Source organism: Hemiscyllium ocellatum, chromosome 7 (assembly GCF_020745735.1).
Source record: "Hemiscyllium ocellatum isolate sHemOce1 chromosome 7, sHemOce1.pat.X.cur, whole genome shotgun sequence".
Classification (NCBI taxonomy): domain Eukaryota; kingdom Metazoa; phylum Chordata; class Chondrichthyes; order Orectolobiformes; family Hemiscylliidae; genus Hemiscyllium; species Hemiscyllium ocellatum.
This window is the reverse complement of record NC_083407.1, coordinates 95,562,645-95,585,049: the sequence shown is the minus strand read 5'-3', so window position 1 is coordinate 95,585,049 and position 22,405 is coordinate 95,562,645. Positions and strand designations below refer to the sequence as shown.

General features: G+C 40.7%; 1 long non-coding RNA gene across 1 annotated transcript in view; it reads right to left on the bottom strand.

Annotated features, from left to right (window-relative positions):
• Positions 1–22,078, bottom strand: part of LOC132817559 (uncharacterized) — a 72,554-nt gene extending 50,476 nt beyond the window's left edge. The window contains exons 1-2 of the long non-coding RNA XR_009644892.1: positions 21,962–22,078; positions 19,765–19,977 (exon numbers count right to left, since the gene is read on the bottom strand). This is a non-coding gene — a long non-coding RNA (uncharacterized LOC132817559). The remainder of the gene's footprint in view (positions 1–19,764; positions 19,978–21,961) is intronic.
• Positions 22,079–22,405: the final 327 nt, after the last annotated feature.

Sequence of the window (22,405 nt, the reverse complement as noted above, 5' to 3'; positions counted from 1 at the left end):
ACGTTGTATACAGAGGTTGGTGGGGTGGTAGGTGAGAACCAGTGGGGTTCTGTCTTGGTAGCGGTTGGAGGAGCAGGGCTCAAGGGCGGAGGAGCGGGAAGTGGAGGAGATGCGGTGGAGGGCATCGTCGATCACGTCTGGGGGGAATCTGCGGTCCTTGAAGAAGGAGGCCATCTGGGCTGTGCTGTGTTGGAACTGTCACCCACTTTATCCTCATAACCCTTGATCCCTTTGATACTCAAGAACCTATTTATCTCAGTCTTAAATATACTCAATTACCTGACCTCCACAGTCTTCTGAGGCAATGAATTCCATAGATTCATCACTCTCAGGCTAAAGACGTTACTCCTTATCTCTTGTTCTAAAATGTCTTCCCTTTACTATGCCCTCAGGTCCGAGTATCTCCCACCAATGGAAACATCTTCCAAACATCTAATCTGTCCAGGCCATTCAATATTCTGTGTTTCAACTAGACCACCCCCCCCGCCCCATCTTATAAACTCCATCAAATATAATCTCAGAGTCCTCAAGTGTTCCTCATATGTTAAACTTTTCATTCCAGGGACTAATCTCGTGAACCTGCTCTGAATATGCTCCAGGGCCAGTACATCCTTCCTGAGATATGGGCCCAAAATTGCGCACAGTACTCCAAATTATCATGAACAACTTTTTGTTTATTTTCTGAACAGTATGACCTTCCGCCTGCACTGCTGTCTTAAATAAAGGCAGGAAATAGGTGCAATTTTAAAATTTAGCATTCATTTTGAAAGCCTTAATTTGGAGAATCACAAAACATACAACATTACAACACAGGAACAGGCTCTCTAGACCACCATTTCTATGCTGACCATGATGCCATTCTAAATTAATCCCATCCGCCTGCACATGACCTATATCCCTCTATTTCTTGCTTGTTCATGTATCTCCCTGAATGCCTCTTAAACTATTGTCTCTGCTTTTACCACTTTCCCTGCAGTGTGTTCCAACAACCCTATCATCGTCTGTGTAGAAAACCTTCCTCGCACATCTCCCTTAAACATTACCCCCCTCACCAAAAACCTGCAACATGACTTGCCAACTTTTGTATTCAATGCCCTGACTGATGAAGGCAAGCACCTTCTTTATTGTCTTATTCAGTTGTGTTGCCACTTTCATGGAGCTGTGGAGTTGGACCCTAAAGCTCCTAAGAGTTCTGCCATTTATTGTATACTTGCTTCTTTCATTTAACTTCTCAAAATGCATCACCTCACATTGACTGGCTTCAACACCACCTGCCACTTTTCTGCCCAACTTTCCAAATGATCTGTATCCTGATGTATCCTTTGTCAACCTTCCACAACTCCACCAATTTTCAGGTTGTCTGCAAATTTACTATTCAGACCATCTAAATTTTTAATCTCAGTCATTTATATATATTACAAAACCACAGAAGTCCAAGCATTACTCCTTGTGGAACAGCACTGGTCACAGATTTCCAGTCAGAAAAACACTCCTCCACTACTACCCTTGATCTTCTATGACCAAGCCAAATTTCTATCCAACTGACCAACTCACTGTGGATCCCATGTGACTTAATCTTCTGGACTGGCCTAATGTTTTAGTAAAGTCAATGTTGACAACATGCACTGCCCTACTCTCAGTGATCATCTTCGTCACTTCCTCAAACAAAATCTCAATCAAATTTGTGAGAAAAGTCCTTCCCTCCACAAAGTCACGCTGACTAGTTAGTCCATTTTTTTCCAAATGTTAATCCTGTTCCTAAGAATCTTCTTCAATAATTTCCCTACAATTGATGTATGGCTTACCGGTCTATAATTCCCTGGATTATTGCACTTCTTAAACAAAGGAACAACATTAACCAAAGTCTAGTCTTTTTGGGCATTGTCTTGGCTAAAGAGGATACTAAGATCTCTGTCAAAGGCTTGCAATCTCTTCCCTTCCCTCTCTTAGTATCCAGGGATAGATCCCATCAGGGCTTGGGGATTTATCTTCTGAATATCAACATACCCCTCCCTAATCTTACCATCATCCATGACCTTCTTGGTGAAAACTGATGTGATGTACTCATGAAGGGCCTCACCCACTTCCTCTGGCTGCATGTATAAATTCCCTCCTTTGTCCATCGTAGACTTATCCTCTTCCTCGCTATCCTTTTGCTCCCAACAATAATTATACAATTAAAAAGTTAAATTCAAATATCATCCACCATTGCCTTTGTTCTACTTAATCATTTTTCACAGCATTTTCAGGATGGAACACAATGGTTCATATTGCAATGTGGACTAGAAATAAAGCATTAAGAGGTTTAGAAAGGAATAATTTTTAAGTGAAAAATAACTTGAAGATTTTCCAATAGAGAACAGAGATCATAATATGTAATAAATAGCCCTTTCACAGCAGCAAAGTGGTTTAAGCAAGTTTCTGAAGGATGTTATTTGACATGTTTTTGCTTACAAAGCTGCCATAGCCAAAACTGCATTGTGACAGCACTTGTGTCATGAGTTGGTGTATCTGCTGATTGTTAGCCAAGCTTCACAATATAACAGCAGTCTAATGTGACAGTATTCATTGCCCTTTCTCATTCTGTGGCTCTGCACGTGTCAGCTGTTTCTACAGCAGAGAGCTCACATGGCTGTGTTTGCTGCTACAGTGACGGTGATTGTGGTAATTACTTCTGGCATACTGGTTTCATCTCTAAGTGTTTGCATTTTATACTGTTAAGACACAACAATGTGGTATAATAGCACCAAGTAAATATGGTCATTGAGCTTCACTTCAAATGTCTGGCTTTCTTTAGCAGGTGTTTAATTATAGCTGCATCTAGCAGTTGCTAACAATTAACTCAATTAGTCCTCAACAGCTGTAACTTGAAGGAAGTGGATCCATTAATAACTGCAAAAGTTGCAATTACAAATTGTCAAAACCTTAAATAAGTGAATCTTAAGTGACAATCTGAAATTTAATACTTTGGATTTTGCAGTGCTACTCTCTTCCTGGAGCTATAAAGAGAAATGCGGGGAGGGGGATCTGCAGAAGAGGGAAGCTTTCTAGATGTGAAAGCTGGTTTCCCGGCATCCTGAAAAAATTAAGGATGGAAATCAAAGTCTCTTTCCCAGCTGATTGACATGTCACCTGCCTGTTAGTCAGGGCAGCAACCAAGAAGGTATGGATATGAGGGCTGGCATGGAGGTGGGGTGAGCTTGCTGAGCCTTGGTCATGGGAAATCAGAAATTGCACGGACTGGAGGAGGAGATTTGAGGGGTCAATTGAGGATTAGCTAGGGTGATTCAGAGTTTGCAGAGGATAGTGGGTGATCCAATGTTTAAGGAGCAATAGAGGTGATGGGATGTGCAAAGACATAAGAGTATTGGCTCTTTGGGTAGCCCCCCCAGCTCTTCCTGGCTCACAAATAGCACTGCAAATGCAATGACCTCTCAGATCTGATCCATCTTGCTTCCTTATATAACCATGGGTTAATATAAGAATCCTGTTAAGACGTAGCATCCTTAAAAGATTTTACCTTCCATCCACCCAACCCACCACCCATGGTATTAAAATCCTTGTAAGTAACAACGTTGTTAGATTATTTCCATCACCTTGCAGGTTACCATTTCTACATTGCCTAACAGGCTCAAAAATTCAAAGCCGAAGATCAAGAAGTGAAAATAAGCAAAAAGGAGAACCCAGGAGGATTTACTGCAATATCAAAGGAAGTATCCAAATCTGCAGTTTAGGGGAGTTCCATTCAGGGCTGATGTGAAAGAGGAACAAGTGGCCAGAATACAGGACAATAGATAACAACACTTTATGGTAATATAAAAGGAGCAAAGAAGAGGAGAAGGTGTGTGTGGGAAGCTCACTCATATTTTCTTCCCTAATTTAAATGAGCAGGTAAGACACCATATTCAATTTAATCAAGTTGGCTTTATAGGTTTTCATTCCAGCCGAAGGAGAATGACCTACTTGTCACACAAAGTAGTGGAGAAGCATTGCTCTAATACTGTAATACAATGCCAGGTCAACATTTCACTTTTGTCTTGGCTCTCAAAATTAGCTTCATAGCAAACTAACAATTATGCATCATTGACACCAGACATTGTGGACTACCATCTGTGTTTTCCTTAAAAGAATACATGTAATCACACAGGAAATTACTGGATTATATAGATTTAATTTGCAAATACATCACTACTGCTAAACAGTGTGAATTATCCAAGTGCTACCTTTTGACAAGAATATCAGCTGGGTTATGATCATTTCAAGAAACTTCCTTATCCTTGCACGGCATAAAAGAACATCTTCCAGGAAATTCCCCATGAGATCTCCTGAACAGCCATTGAATCACCTTTGTTGAAACACCAGTTAGATATGTAAATAAGTTTTCCACAATTGTCCACCAGAGTTACAGTGGTCACTTAGCAAAATCACTAAGGAAATTCTAGTAACTGTGTTGACACACTGATTGACAAAGCAGGTGTAACACAATTCATATTTCTTTCAATTCTAAGCCAGTTCAATATGCACTAAAAGCCTTCCCACTCTGTAAGACTCTCACACAAAAAGAACTTGGGACAATCCTATTCTACTCCGCAGTGATGGGTGTTCACAAATCCATTAATTCAACTGCATTTTATTGAAGATCAAGGTACCATGAAGCAGCAAATACAAAACATTTATGTTATGATAACCCCATTATCAGAAATAGGAAAGAGAAGTACTAGTATGTATTTATTCATCATTCAGTTAGATTTATTCAGTCAGTGTGAAGTGTCATCAGCAAATCAGTCCTTATACCTAAATCTCTTTATGGTCTCATTCCTCCTTATATCTCTACCTCATGCAGTGCTATAATTCTCTGTTATATTTACCCACTTCAGCACAATTGTTTTCTCCAATTCTCTGATGGTGATTTTTATGTTTCCACTAACCCCCAACCCTAAATCAGTATTATTGGGCATTTCCTCAGCCTTTTAGGCACAGAATTTATAGCAAAAATTTAGAGTGTGATGTAACTGAAATTATACATTGAAAAATCGATTGTCAATAATTATAAATTCTGTGCCTTAGAATTGTGCCATCCACTATCATGCGATGAAGGAGCGGCATTCCAAAAGCTAGTGTGCTTCCAATTAAACCTGTTGGACTATAACCTGGTGTTGTGTGATTTTTAACTCTGTTGGTTTTGTTTGTGTTCTTTTTCACTGCCTGTAAATAAAAACTCATGTTTGAAATTGTCTGATTGCTTGCCTTCTATGACTGGACAATGAGAAGGTGTGGGTCTACAGTGGGCACTTGGAACAAGGTTTGGTGATATAGAGACGGTACATAGCGGGGGATGTGACTATAGATAACTAAACTGCATGGTGTACTGGTTAAACAGAGTAAAGGGCAAGGGAATGTCAGCCCTAATGGCTCTATGCCATGAGCAGTATGGCTTTGCAGTGACTGTTCTATTACATTTCCAATGGGGCGAGGGGGTGGCATTGCTGGGAATGATGCTTGGCAGCATGAGGCTAGGTTTGGACATGAGGGATATCTTAGGGGTGAGGTAGGGAGTTAATGAGGCAAGTTTGGTGAGATAAATAATGAAGCCTCACAGGGCCTCTTCTCAATCTCAACACTTAAAAAGAGATTCTGTTCTTTTTACCAACTGCACACCTCATTACATTACATTACGTTCCATCAAGATGTCCTTGCCCAGTCATAAAATTCTCTTCTGCAGCAACTTTGCACCTTTTTTGCCAGTTACTTTCCAAACTAACTTTGTAAGAGCAGCAAACTTGGACACATTACGTTTCTCTTATTCAATTAAGGCAAAAAGTCATGGAGTCACAGAGATGTACAACATGGAAACAGACCCTTTGGTCCAACTCGTCCATGCCAGCCAGATATCTCAACCCAATCTAGTCCCACCTGCCAGCACCTGGCCCATATCCCTCCAAACCCTTCCTATTCATATACCCATCCAAATGCCTCTTAAATGTTGTAATTGTACTAACCTCCACCACTTCCTCTGGCAGCTCATTCCATACATGCGCCACCATCTGCAAGACAAAGTTACACCTCAGGTCCCTTTTAAATCTTTCCCCTCTCACCCTAAACCTATTCCCAGTAGTTTTAGACTGCCCCACCCAGGAAAAGCCCTTATCTATTTACCCTATCCATGTCCCTAATGATTTTATAAATGTCTATAAGATCACCCTTCAGCCTCTGACACTCCAGGGAAAACAGCCCCAGCCTATTCAGCCTCTCTCTATAGCTCAAACCCTCCAACTCTGGCAACATCCTTCCTATAGCAGGGACATCAGAACTGAACACAATATTCCAACAGTGGCCTAACCAATGTCCTGGACAGCCGCAACATGACCTCCCACCTCCTACGCTCAATGCACTGACCAATAAAGGAAAGCATACCAAATGCCTTCCTCATTATCCTGTCTACCTGCAACTCTACTTTCAAGGAGCTATGAACCTGCTCTCCAAGATCTCTATGTTCAGTAACACTCCCTGGGACCTTACCATTAAGCATGCAAGTCCTGCATAGATTTGCCTTTCCAAGATGCAGCACCTCACATTTATCTAAATTAAACTCCGTCTGCCACTCCTTGGTCTATTGGCCCATCTGATCAAGATCCCATTGTACTTTGAGGTAACTTTTTTTGTTATCCAATACACCTCCAATTCTGGTGTCATCAGCAAACTTACTAACGATACCTCCTATGTTCACTTCCAAATCATTTATATAAATGATGAAAAGCAGTGGACCTTGCACCGATCTTTGTGGCACATCACTGGTCACAGGCCTCCACCACCACCCTCTGTCTTCTACCTTCAAGCCAGTTCTGTATCCACATGGATAGTTCTCCCTGTATTCCATGTGATCTAACCTTGATAACCAGTCTACACGAAGAATCTTGTTGAACACCTTACTGAAGTCCATGTAGTCGTTGATATAAATTATAAATAGCAGAGAATCCGGTGATAATTCTTGTGGTAGCCTGTAACCAGAGCAATCATGAAAATATCCCATTTATTCAGATGTTCTGGCCCTGATTTCCATGCTTCCCAATTGAGTGGACAAGCAGGAGGCTGTAAGAACACAGCAAGTCAAGCTGCATCAGGAGGTAAGACAGAAAGGCAGTATAAGAGGTGGGCAGAACCTGATCCTGGAAATCTCACCTCAGTCTTGCTTCCAGCATTTTTATCTAGCAAGGGATAAGGTATGGGTAGCAAGTTCACACACACTGTACCTGAACTTGCTGACTCTAATTCAGGAAACTGTATCTACAGAAGCAGGCTGACCAGATGATCACCCTTTTGTTCTGGTAGATGTCTAGACATTTAAAAGCTCCAAGATTAATTAACACCTTTAACCTTGTTGGGGGCTGTTTACACATTTAACAAAGGGACCCCTGGCTTCAGTCTGATTGACAATCCTGTTATGCTATCATAAATAGATCGTTCTTTATGGTGATTTGGAGATGCCGGTGTTGGACTGGGATGTACAAAGTTAAAAAGCACACAACACCAGGTTATAATCCAACAGGTTAATTGGAAGCACACTAGCTTTCAGAGCACTGCTCCGAAATCACCTGATGAAGGAGTAGCACTCCGAAAGCTAGTGTGCTTCCAGTTAAACCAGTGATTTTTCATTCCCTATGTGTTTATTTGAGTAGGCTAACTATTTCTCCAAATGGATTTTCACCTGCTGTATTTTGTTGATACTTTCTTGGGCTTGGAAAGGTCATTTTTATCTTAGGGAATATTGAATGCCTGACTTTTATTATTTCTTAAATATTTCAAAGACACAGGGATGTTTTATTAAATAGTCCTACAGTTCTGAGAGATACTGTTCAAGTGGGCATGAAGAATGCATAGGTTTATGAAGAGGACATGGGAGATATAATAGAGGATGGAAGATAAGAATGGGTGTGGAAAGGTCATGATAGATTTGAGGGAATAAGGAAGGGCTGTGCAATCAGTGAGGTGTATGGTAGACATCAATGGGCATGGAGAGATGATGGGACATATGATGGATCATGGCAGGCACAAAGGTGATATGAGGGAGCATGGAGGATATCAGAGGGCATGGACCATCTGTCGGGGCTATGAGCGTAATAGGATGGATGGGGGGAGGAATATATTCCATAACATTATATAGCCCTTGAGTTCTATGAATAGAATTGAGCCAATGTCCCACTAAATGGATATGAGCTGTCTACCCTCACTAAGACTGATGGCCTCATCAATCCATCCACTTCTATTGCCACCTCAGGTCTTCTTCTGGTTGTGGTGGGCCTATCTCCATCACATTCCCACCAGCTGTCACAGAAATAGGGTGACCAAGCTGGAGCAAGATTCACAAGTTTTGAAAAATTCCTAATTCCCAATATTTGTCTTAATGAGGGAGATTCGCCCTTTGCTTCTGTCTATTAAACAACTCCTAGTCCATACTAATACATGACCCTTAATTCTAGGAGTTCTAATTTTATATCAGAACTTTCTGAAAAGCTGCTTCAGGATAGGTATTCAGCCAAACTCATCTGATTCCCATCATCTATGTCATCCTCCATTTCCAATTTAATTCAAAGTGCTTGAAAGATTCTAAGATACTCAAAAGAATTGTGCCTATATTTCAAAAGTAGTTATTTGATTTTAAAACAAAAACAGAAATTGCTGGATAAACTCAGCAGATTTGGCAGCATCTATGGAGAGAAATCAGAGTTAATGTTTCAGGTCCAGTGACTCTTCTTCAGAACTATTAGTTGGCTTCAAAACATGTTGGTATCTCCTTTGTATGTGAAGTGCATTATATAAATGCTAATCCTTTATTTTCTGTCTTTCAGTTGTGAAGACAGAATTCAGTTACATAGATTTGAGAAATTTGCAAGTATTTTGAAGAATCAAAGGATCAAGAAGAGATTTGATGGAATTATTCAAGGATTGATGGGATTGGGTTGGTCAGAGTAGATAGGGATAGTCTATCTTGTTACTAGGATACGTGATGGTGTAATATCATTGAGGTCACGATCCAGAAGCAGAGACTAATGCTTTGGAGGTATGGGTTCAATTCCCCATATGGAGTTTGGATTCATCTAAACATCCTAGACTTAAAAGGTGGCTTTAGAAATGATGACAATAAAACTACCATAAATTGTTTACTAAAATCCTTTAGGGAAAGAAATCTGCCACCTGAAAAAAGAAGAAAGTGGTAGGGTTGTAGGGAAATGCTTCATTTGAAGAGCCAGCACAGACTTGATGAGTCAAATACCGTCCTCTTGCACTGTAACAATTCAATGATTCAATTACTCATGTCTTCAATGCATAAGTGTTGCTGAATTATTCACTAAATTTGTCTTTATGATCAGGGAAGAAAGTTTGAGTTTCTCAATATTGTTTTGACATCTGACGTAGTCTTCAGGTCTGATGGAAGTGGAGCACTCTTTGTGTGCCTAGGTGAGCAGTATACTAGAGCACTGGCTTCTCAATACTGGGTCAATACTCAGCTTAGGTTTCATAACTAATCAAACTGTAAATGCAATCTGTGCCCAACCACATTCAGCCAAACCCTTTATGGGGAGATGAGTCAGCATAATTACCCATCCATGTTAACGTTTTGGAATTCATGTCCAAGGAAAAGCAAGTAAGTTTAAAACACTGAAAATGTAGCTTAAAAGACTGGTGAAGTGGGGTGGGTTTCAGTTTATGGGGCACTTGTACCAGTATTGAGGAAACAGGAGGCTGTAGCATTGGGATGGTCTGCACCTGAACTGTGCTGGAGCTAGTGTTCTTGTGAGCTGCATAACTAGGTAAGTAAGAGTAGATTTTAACTAAATAATGAGGGCAAGAGAGCTAAATTGGGAAGATGTGCTAAGTCAAGAGTAGGAACAAAGCAAGAGAGAAAGATATTAATATGAGAAATGATAAATAGACGTTAAAAAGATAGAAGGGAGAGTACAAATCTAAGAGTAAATCAACAGATGAGTCTAGAGGTTAGAAAAATCATAAAAGGACAAAATTAAAGATTGTGTAATTATTTGCACATAGCATTCAAAATGGAACAGGTGATCTGATAATGCAAATAGGAATAAATAAGCATGATCTGATATCATTCCAGTTAACATAGAAACTGAATATTGAAAGATAAATGACATTTAATAAGGACAGATGGAGGAATGGCTGCTTTAGTTAATGATGGTAATAGCCTGGATGAAGGACTGTAGGATGTTTTTGTTAGTTTCTTAGCACAAACAGCAAGCAGGCTATACTTGACTTGCTATTATGCAATGAGATAGGACAATTAATGAACTCATGGTGAAGATACCCCTAGGTAGCAGCTACCTCAATATCATTGAACTTTACATGCAGTATCAAATTTAAAGAAACCTAAAGAAAAAGCATACAACTGAGCAAAAAAGGAAGAGCAAGAGTATCTAAAGATAGTTAAAGAAGAAAACAATGAATCAAAGTAAGTGTTGGTCTTATATAAAGTGAATGGCAAATTCATAATGGAAAAAAAGAAGACAGTAGATGAATTAAGGATATATTGCAATTCATTGAGATTACATATGTCTTCAACCTGCACTGTGTAACTGCCTGATTAATGCAATTGACATTTAAAGTGTCTCACATAACTCTTACCCACTGTGGTCATAGCCATTTTTCATTTTCATTATAAGTTTGTGATTCACTTGAGTATGGAAGATAACAGGTCATGCTTGCAGAGTGAGTCTTAAGGGTTTCCGGAACCTCCATGTTCCTTTCTTTCTTGTGCTCCCTATCATTACTGAGCTTCCACCTGTCTCCAAATAAGTCTTTAACCTCCAAATATTACCTTGCGAGCCCTGGCCTACAGTTGAGCTATGCCAAACCATCATGCTGCACTGTCTGCCTATCAAGGCCAGTGTAGTTCTAACCATTAATGACCACCCATCTTACAGTAACCCATGTCCTCCAATGCACTACTATTTCCCACCGTTATAACTATTTTTAATAAACCTGTTCGGACATGTTATGACAAACATTTTGGGCAAGTGGGACTTGAAACCAGATCTTCTGATGGTAGAGGCACTACCATTATGTTAGTCATTGTTGAGGTTCCCTAATTTAAATTATTGCCTCCTCTGCATCCCAGCATGCTGCCTCCAATCCCCACAATTTACTTTCCGTTCCATAGCAGCGGCCCCGATAACCTACCTTGATTTTCACTGACTGATTGTAGTCCACTCACCAACTGACCTGGAAGGACAGCCCTGATTGATGAGAGACTAAATCCCTGATTGACCTCTGAGCAGCTCCTTAACTGATTTATCATGAATCCATAGATTGGTAGTAGCTGACCTCCAGGACTAATCATGGCCCACTCCCAGGAGCTTGGACATGGTCAATCTACCACTTTGGGTGGTCAGCATAAATCTGTGTTACCAGAAAGTGGTAGATTAACCATGTCCAAGCCCTTGGACTGAGATAAGAAGATGTCTTGACTGACTGGCAGGATTGTGACTAACATGCTATAGACGTGACATAGACTTGGCATAATGCCATACAACAAAATGTCCGCTTGTTGACTGATCACTACTGACAGCCACGACCAGCAGCCTGTCTGTGTTAAAGTATAGAATCATAGAATCCTTACAGGGTGGAATCAGGCCATTCAGCCCATTGAGTCTACACTGAGCCTCTAAACAGCATCCTACCCAGACCCACCTCTCCACATCGTCACTGTAACCCTGTATTTCCCATGCTAATACACCTAGCCTGCATATCCCTGGACCCTACGGACAATTTAGTACGGTCAATCCACCTAAAGCATATTTCGGGACTGTAGGAGGAAACTGGACGACGCAGAGGTATGGGAGAATGTGTAAACTCCACCAGACAGTCGCCAGAGGCTGGAATCGAACCCTGACATTGTGAGATAACAGTGCTAACCACTGAACCACCATGCTTCCCAGTGTGGGCCTTTAAGTTTTGAATGAGGTGGTCAAGCAAAAAAAAGGCAAAGCAAGAAAAGACAGAAGTGCTGTGAGCATTCCAGTAAGCATTAAGTGGTAAGAGACCAAGCAAGGACTCCTGAGATGCAGTCTGGTCCCCAAAGAGCACTACTGAAGTACTGAAGTTGTAAGTAACTTGGAGATGTGTAGTGATGAAGAGGTCAGGTTGGTACATGTCAATGCTGACCTCCATGACCTCAGGTGGGGAAGGGAGGGAGATGTAGGCAGTCACTGCCCATGGATTGTGCTCTGAGATGTTGGGGATAGCTGTCTCAAATGGAGGCCAAAAGGAGTAAGCATCGAGCTACAGCCATCAAGTATCCGCTCAGACTTCCATGTCAGTAATTGTCTCAGTCTAGTTTCACTCCATTATGTGGGAAAATAGCAAGTTGCATATCAATAAGGTAAGATTAGGTATAAACTGCATGCTGGTAGGCCTGTCATCAATTACGAGCAAGATTCCCATCGCTGATCAAAATTTGGTTGCAGAGTCAAACTTTTTTCTCAATGTCAAGAATCCCATTTTCCTGATCTTGACATTTCCCAACTAGGAGAAAGTGAGGAATGGAGATGCTGGAGATCGAGAGTGTGGTGCTGGAAAAGCATAGCAGTCAGGCAGCATCCAAACAGCAGGAAAATCGATGTTTCAGGCATAAGCCCTTTAACTGCAATGCGGCTTATGCTCGAAATGTTGACTCTCCTGCTCCTTGGATGCTGTCTGACCTGCTGCGCTTTTCCAGCACCACTCTCTCGACCCATATTTTCCCAACTGTCTGGTCATTGCCGTCATCATTCAGGGCCTGAGAAGATTCTGTTCAGACTCTTTGAATCATTTTAAGACAGAGATAGATGGATTCTTGATAAGCATGGGGATGAAAGGTTGTGGGGTAAATGTGACTGTGAAGTAATTAGATGAACCATAATCTTATTGAATGGTGGAGCAGGCATGAGGAGCCAAATGGCTTTCTCCAGCTCTTAATACACATGGTAGTGTGTAGCCAGATCCTTCTGAATGCAAACACTTCCATCCTCTTACCATTCAGCAACATTCTGCTTTTATAAAGTAAATTCGTACCGAGTTGGAAAAGAGAAACTTTGCTTCAAAAACAACTCGGACAATAATCAGAAGATTGCAGAAGTAGAGGATGAAATGCATGTCTGACATTTCACAAGGCATTCAACAGAGAAACTGAATTTATAATTTTCACCTGAAGAACGGAGCATTACAGGAGTTGATCAGGAGCACTGTAAGAAATTAGTGTATTCGGTGCAGTCAGTGTGTTTGAACTTGTATTTGAGCTGGGTTTACCCATGAAAATGCAGTATCTGGTGTTAATGCGAGGTAATGCTAAGAATTACTTCCCCAAACAGAGGTTGAGACTATTTGGCGATCTATTTTGGAGCTGCCTTCGTAAAGCGCCTAACAACAAGTTACAGAGTGAGATTGCCAGAATTATGAAACGTTCTGAAAGGATAGGCTGAGTGAAAGAGAATAATGTAATATTTATATATTAGTGTGTTTTTCCAAAAAAAAATCAAGTATCGTGTTCAGATTCGCTTCCTAAATGCTACATTACTTGAAAAGTAATGATTGCAAATTTCGTCCAGCGTAAATAGGAATTCATGATTCAAGCATATTCCTAAACATATGAAATAATGATTGGATAACTAGTTATCTTCCATGCCTGTCAATAACCTGAGTTTACAGGTTGCATCCAGTACAGATCCTGAGCTTATGGTTACTCCATCATGAATATTTATTTCCCATCAAATGTAAGTGTTGCAGACAGCGATTTTTGCAGATTCAAAGATAAATTATTAATACGTTGGCACAATTTTATTGCTATAATTGCGTCATAATTTTCTGATAATCAGAGCGTCAAAGAAATTTAAAATATCTTCAAAAATTATGAACTGTATGTGTCCAGCTTTTCCATGGTTGTTTGAAATGTATTTGCTTAAAGTCAGTTTAGTAGCTGAAAGCTACAAGATTCCTCTGGCTCCAGTGGGGCAAGACCACAACTAGTACGTATAAATGAAATGAAATAAACACCTAAAATATTGTTTCTCTCTAATATACTTTTTTCATAAAATTAAAATACTATCCATAACAGTTGAAATTTGGTTTTATGTGCAGTCCAAAATAGATGAGTTTCTTCAACATAATATGTGGCACATCATGGTGCCTCACACATGAATCTACTTGTATTTACAATGTAGACTTGCATTTCCTGTCAAACCTTCTGGGTGCAATACAGCCTGAGGCATTTTCTGTAGTTTCCAGCTTCTTGGTATACCATTGGTGGGAGGGCCTCCCTCAGCAAATAGTGCTGGACCTTGGAATGTGTTAGTCTGCAGCAGTAGACATCCTGTATTGTAGGCTTTAATGTAACAAGTGATAATTCAGCCCATACAGCGTGGTTAGAATAACTGCTCCAGCCCTTCCCCAGACAACTGTATCTTCAATGGAAGTTCATCTTTTATATTTCTCTACTTAGGCATTCCATCAATGAGTTTCCTGATGAACCAATGACCATTCAGACAAAAGACTATTTTAGGAAAAGACAAAAATAACCAAACTTTCAGAATCAACCATACAAATCACAGCTTGCATCAACTCCAAATGTTGTTGTTGGTTCTCAAAATTCTTATAAAATGGATGATCCAATACTAACTGGTCCAGTGGAATGAACCTAGCAATTTTCAAATTTCTGGCAGTTGTTCCTCCTGAATTGATTGCGTGTATGTAACTGGTTGAAAAATGCACAGTTTAAATATAGGGACACAGATATATTGGTATTATAGTTAAAATTAGACATGTCCCTCACTCTCAAATATCCCTTTCCCCCAAACATTAACCATCAAAATTCTCATATTAGATAAAGCTTTTTTAGGAAAGTGCAGACACTTACAATATAATTCATTGGAATTTATTGCCACAGAAGGCTCTGGAGGCCAGGTCATTGAATATATTTTAAACAGACAGATAAGTTCTTGATTGCCAAGGGGAGCATAGATTATAGGGAGAAAGTGGGAAAATGGGATTGAAAATACTATCAGCTATGATTGAATGATGGAGCAGACTCAATGGGCCAAATGGCCTAATTTCTGCTCCTATGTCTTATGGTTTTATGATCTTATGATCTTAAAACGTGAAGACCTTCAAGCTTTTTTCTTTCATTGACAATGTGCGATATCTTTCACCAGAGCCAGTTTAATTCACTGAGGAAATATTTTGCAAAGTTCTCCCTGTCTGCAGCCATCTTTCTTCCCCAGCACAAAGATCAGAATATTTATTTTACCTTGAATCCGGAATGATGCTTTGTGTGAACATAATAGATGTAAAACTGTACATACTATCTCCAAACTCCGTCAGCAATGCTTACATTTGTGCAAGTGAGAGGAACACGAGATAGGGATGAGATATTTGCCTAGAAAATTTATGATTTTAACATTAAAAATCTGCAGCTACAAAATTCCAGCAAGTTATTATGCAAATAATGTTGAATGGACAGAGCGGAACAAAGCCTAATAAATGACATATGCTGAGAAATGCTCTGACTCAGTTAAGATGTGAAATGCTATATTCTGTAGGCAGACATGGGCAAGAGCAGGAGTAGAGTCATAGAGTCATAGAGATGTACAGCACAGAAACAGATCCTTTGGTCCAACTCATCCATGCTGACAAGATATCCCAACCCAATCTAGTTCCACCTGCCAGCACCTGGCAGATAAGCCCTCTAAACCCTTCCTGTTCATATATCCATCCAAATGCCTTTTGAATGTTGCAATTTTACTGGTCTCCATCACTTCCTCTGGCAGCTCATTCCACACACACACGACACTCTGGGTGAAAACATTGTCCTTTAGGTCTCTTTTATATCTTTCTCCTTTCACCTGAAATCTATACCGTCTAGTTCTGGACTCACCCACCCCAGGGAAAAGATCTTGTCTATTTATCCTATCCATGCCCCTCATGATTTCATAAACCTCTATAAGGCCACCCCTCAGCCTCCGACGCTCCGGGAAAACAGCCCCATCCAATTCAATCTCTCCTAATTGATCAAATCCTCCAAAGCTGGCAATATTCTTGTAAATCTTTTCTGTGCCCTTTCAAGTTTCACAACATCCTTCTGATAGGAAGGAGACCAGAATTGCATGCAATATTCCAACAGTGGCCTAACCAATGTCCTGTACAGCCGCAATATGACCTCCCAACTCCTGTACTCAGTTACCAATAACGAAAAGCATACCAAACACCTTTTCACTATCCTAACCACCTGTGACTCTATTTTCAAGAACCTGCACTCCAAGGTCTCTTTGTTCGGCAACTCCCTAGGACTCCCTAGGACTTTACCATTAATTGTATAGGTCCTGCTTAGATTTGCTTTCTCAAAATGCAGCACCTTGCATTTACCTAGATTAAACTCCATTTGCCACTTCTTAGACCATTGGCCCATCTGATCAAGATCCCATTGTAATCTGAGGTAACCTTCTTCGCTGTCCACCACACCTCCAATTTTGGTGTCATCAGAAAACTTACTAATTATACCTCTTATGCTTATATCCAAATCACTTATGTAAATGATGAAATGTAGTGGACCCAACACTGATCATTGGCAGAGCAGAAAAACAGAATGCAGTGATCTTTTGGGAACACAAAGTGAAATAACTCCATAGAGGCCAGTATCCCATGTCACCATGTCACCCTTTATTTACATGTGGAGAGTCTTTAACACTGATCCAGCCCCCTCAGAGCCAGCTCTCAGAGTGAACTGGATGTCTGACACGCTTGTACATATTTCTTCTTCACCACCAGCAAAGACACCTATGTGACCAGGGAAGCAGTAACAAGCAAAGCCCAAGGAGGCAATGTTTACCTGAAAAATATGAAGGAGGGATGTAGGGATTAAATCAAAATAGAATTGGAAGGGGAAATAAAGCACTCCACCCCACCGCGGTGCCCACTTCTCCCTAAAGACATCAAGAGCATTGCTGGACCACCATATGCTCTACTTCCAAGGACATCTGGGCTTGGTCATAGCCACAGAAGAGGAGCAGACAGTCGTCCAAAATGATCCCCTCCACAATTTGCTGCATGGATCTGTTTAAAGTTAGCCTGACAGGCCCAGGAGCAGACCCACAAGGAGATCCTCCGACCTGCCCTCCCCCTTCTGCAGCGGGTAGCCAAAGACCAGGAGTATGAGGCTAAAATGCAACCAAACATAGAACAAAAGATTCTTCAGGTATCTGAAAAGGAAGTCCAAGCATCCACAATCTATGTAGACATTCCTGTTTATATCTGTCAACCAGGGTTCCCTGATTCAACCAGATTAACAGCCTCAGTCAGGGAACTCGTATTCTATAAATTACAGTTGGCTGACCTCATTACAATCACGACACAAGGAGCTTAAATTATGTGTAGTGCTGTAAACTGTGTGTTCTTCCTGGTTGGATCACTGGATCTTAACAGGATGTCCTCAGCAGTCAGACAATTCTTTATCTAGAGAATACTGTGATCATGGAGTGTGCTACCCCAGGGAGAGGTTGAAGCAAGTAGTATATTTGCATTTAATGGAAAATGAGATTAACACATGAGGGAAATGGAACACTGTAGGATGGAAGAAGGCTCATGTGGAACATCAGCAGCACTGCTTCTGGTTGTTGGTCTGTATTTGTGCTGCAGATTTTTGTACTACATCCATATAGTCTGCTCTTTTGTTGGGAACATTTCTGCTTTTTCTCAAAGGAAAAGTTGGAAGGACAAGAATTGCTGGGAGCCAAAGGTAGGGTGGGTGGTTGTGGTGTTGGTGGGTGAAATGGATTGGAGAGTGGAGGCTGGATGGTGTATGTTTAAGGTGTCTGTTTGTGGGATTTTAACTAAACCAGCCCATCACAATCTTACTTGTGGATTAGAAATCCAGGAATAGAATTTGGAGAAATCAAAGTTGGGAAGAGGAGAACATTTGAGCCTATCAGTAGCAAGAATGGGAGTGAACCAACCTGTGATTGGAGGAGCAGCTGTGTAAGACTCAGTTCCTTCTACCTATAGTGGCAAATTTCTCTCTGATCGATCACCCCCATGATTATATTTCAGAGCATTTTGGGATTCTTGGATGTGAACCAGCCCAGGTGCATGTTTTGAATGTTGGAGGGGCATCTAAAACGGGTTAAGAGAGTCTTCTCAACTCAAGCAAGTGAGGGACTTCCCTTCATGTGGAAAGTTCTAATAGGGTTGGGAATGTCCTGTCAGTCTGCCCCATGAGACTTGCCATTTTACTCAGGGAGAAAACATACGTGTGTATTTAATGAGCTGAGAACTGTGTGATTGCATGAGAGAAGCCAACCCAACCTCCCCCTAAATGAAGTGACACCCATTTCTACACCAGCCTTAGACTATATAATAGAATATTTCACCCTTTGATGTTTTGTCTAAGTCATTAATGTAGACTGGTCTTTACTGTCGTCATAGCCTGACAAATTAAAAATGCTTCATTTATTGCTAACTTCTGTTTCTTGTCTAGTAACCAATCCTCTATCCATGCTAATATATCACTCCTCCATGAGTCCATAACCTACTGTGTGGCAAATTATTAAATAATGCCTTTTGGAAACCCAGGAATATTACAAAATCCAAATACGTCCTCTGCTGCACCCTTCCCACTGCTTGCCTTCTCTTTGCTGTTCCCTCCCACTTCTCTCCTCCACTTCCCCTTTCTTTATCTAACTACAGTTCTCTCAGAAGAAGTCTCTTGCTGGACTGCTACAGCTGATTCTGGTTTCGTTGCTGCTGATGCTGCAGTCATATTGTATATGGATCTGAAAGCCCTGCCATAAGAACACCCACTATGATGGTGTTTCATAGACTGTTGGGTAGAACAACTTAGGATCTCAAAGGAGTGAAGTCTAACATCTTGTCTGCCTCAAAGTCCTTGTAACATTGTCTGTCATGTCAATGTAACTTGTAACTAGATGTTAACATGCAATAAACTATACTGTATATGGTAAATGAAAAGTAACTCTTCTAGTTTGATCAGTAAGTAGTTTTGCTCTACCACACTAGAAGAAGTATGCTATAGTTTGCTTTACTTAAGCAGGGTGGTAGCAATAACCTTCATCATGAACAGCATAGTTAGCTGGCTTCCCAGGTGGCAATATTATTTCTTACTGTACCTACTCCAAGACAGCTAAAGCTTAATCTGTTCTGATTTGATTCCGAAAACCTCTCAGCAATAGTACTCCAAACAGCAGCTTTCCAAATCAGAGGTTAGGAAAGTACTGAGGATTTATTGTGGTGTTTCTATGAATTTGATTCAAATTCCTCAGTGGCTTGGCTTCCACTGGTGAGTCTCAGGAAACCTGGGAAACCCATGGATGTGACATTCAGTTGAAAAGTCAATTTAAATATCACTCTAATTGAGTGATTAGCTTATGTTAATTGAGCAATTAGATTATTTTAATAAGGAACCTAATGACCTTGATTTAGACACAAGTCAAAAGTGTTGAAATTGTTTTCCTGATACAATTATACTTTCTCCGGTTTTATTCCACATTCAAATTCACATGATGGAATTTTTTGCTCCCTGCCTTGTTGTGGACAGTGGTGGGAAAGTTGGGAAAATATAGCTAGAATAAACAAACATGAATCTCAATGTTTAAAAAAAATTCTTGATTTTCTGCTTAAGATTCAAATGGGGACTTCTGAATTTCGTTATTAACCAGCGACTCTCTTATTTCCATGTATTTTCATCTCATTACGAGCCCAACTCACCTCGCTCCTTTAGCATTTCCAATTCTCCTCTCCTTCCCCAAGAAACTAGACATATAAGTCACAACATGCCTGACCACAGACTGCCAGATGTTTGTCCAGGTCATCCTCCAACTCTGTCATCACCATAAGGTCCATGGACAACATGCTCCTCCAGCATTTGTCCATGTCAAGTGGAAGCAGCAAACCACCAGTTGTACCACATCATTGTTTTTGCTGTTGGTCAAACATAAACACCAATTTAGTTCTTCAGGTCTTGACGGTGAAGTTCAGGGATATCTAGGGGTAACAAGCTTCAGCTAGATTGCTCTGCATGCAGGGTACACGCACACATCTCATGCTTGAAAACAGAATAGATCTATGGCTCTTTGTTTTAGTTATTAGCACACGTTATCTTTAGAGTCAGTTACAGGCCCCCGACCTGTTGGGCTTTCATTCTTTTTTAGTGCAGAGGGATGGGCAGGCAGCTGGTCAGAATGGAGAGCACTGAATAGTCAAGGGTGTGCATATCTCCCTGTATGGCACCCTGCTACATCAACATCACACTTACAGCAGATGCCAGCACTTTGAGTGGCAAACACTCTGTGTGTGCTTCAAATATTAATCATATCTGAAAGTCATAGGGAGAAATCCATAGTAGGGCTTTGAGAGAATGCTATCACATTCAGTCAAGGAGCTTTTCGAATGCCAGTCCAAGGTATGTGCCATGGTCAGACAAGCACTTGGTCCAACCAGATTCTGGGGATCCATGTACTTGTAGTCTGGGGCTTGGGGCAGGTTCTGTTCTGTCTCCATCACTTCACTTCTCCATCACAAAGTGCAAATAGTCTGTTGATAATAGCTAGGCCCATCAGCATGCTGTGGGCTTTCCGGCAGTCAAGTAAAGGAAGGGGTTGAGTGAGTTAGAAGTGATTGGAAGAACAATTAGTGATAATGCAGGAGCAGAAGAGGTGGTGAGGTGTCCCAGTGAGTGAGTAGGAAGTCCAATGGGCAGAAATGTTTAGTAGTTTCGGAAATGGCATCCACTGACTGCCTTTTACCTGTCTGAGGATTGGTCCCTTTGAATTTCAGATATGACAACTTGTTTGAAGGACATGCAGTGTGTTTAGTGCTCAAAGAACTGTTGAGCTGACATGATGCAAAAATGAGAGTTGCTGTCCATGAGCATTGGTAAGGTATGTGTGCAGTGCCGAGTTAAAGTAAGTGTCAAATAGCAAAGACAAGATGGTGACTTTCACCTTGTGGCGTACACTTCTTCCTTCACTACCAGTGTATCTTTTATCTTTGGACCCAGCACTGTCTTGGAGCCTGTCTGGATCCAGCCTGGCTCAGATGGGGGACATGGCCTCCTTTGTCCGTCGGCTGCTCTCGTCCCTATCACCCTATTCTACGAAGTGGAGAGCAAGCTTTGCCTTTTGGGCCATAGAACATAGAACATAGAAAAATACAGCGCAGTACAGGCCCTTCGGCCCTTGATGTTGCGCCGACCAAAGCCTACCTAACCTACACTAGCCCAATAACCTCCATATGCTTTTCCAATGCCTGCTTGAATGACCATAAAGAGGGAGAGTCCACCACTGATACTGGCAGGGCATTCCATGAACTCACAACCCGCTGAGTAAAGAATTCTCAGTGATACTGGTGGAACATCACAGTGTGAGGGGCTGTGCTTGGCTTGCAGCATTTGAGTGGTGTACAGCTGGTGTGCACTTTAAACATAAGCAAGTGGCATGAACATCAGTCAGTCTGGGAATTGGTGAGTATTTCTACCTCACGATTCCAAGTGAAAGGCATCATAGAGCCCAGATACAAGCTAACTGAGGTGAGGAATAAAAGATAGTAGGAAAATGTCACTTTGAGCCATGGTAGACTAAAGGTGATGAATCATGCTCAACAAAACACTTTAACTCATTGGAAACATTTAGCCCACACTCAGCTGCAGGTTAAAATATTCCCTGTTGTATAATCATAGAGCTCTTACTATGGAAGAATACTTGGTGAATGTGATTCAGAGAACACCATTAAACCTATCTTTCCTGTTGAGAGTCATTGAGTTACTCTTCTTATGTCCGAACAGTACAGGTTATTCAGTCTGTTATCATTATCCACACCCAGAGGTAAGATTGCAACAACGATACAAATACAGTAATGTTGCCATTCTGAAGAAAAGTAAAAGAAAGTAAATAAAACTTTGTATTACCGTTTCTGCATCTCTTCCAATTTCTAACTTCTCCATTCTCCTTCTTTGGCTGTCCGTTCATTCTTAAAAGAATATTAATAATTTATTACATTCAAAACAAGTTAATTTTGGGCTTTGACCATTTTATGTCGAAATATTCAAACTATGACCGCAACCATTAATCACAACCACTCTCTTCCTTTCACTAAACCCCTTCTCAGCTATCGACTGTATCCAGGATACCACACCCTGGTCAATTATTCAGCTGGGAAAACTCTAATGGAGGAGGAACGTAAAATGTTGCAAAGTTATATCCAAAAATATCACTTTTAGAATTTTATAAACAGATTAGAAACAGGGATATTATGTCATTGCTACTTAACACTTGTTGAAAATCTTTTCATTTCAGAAATATGAGTAGTATTAGTAGTTTCTCAACTTTTGATGATGAACTACATCATATAC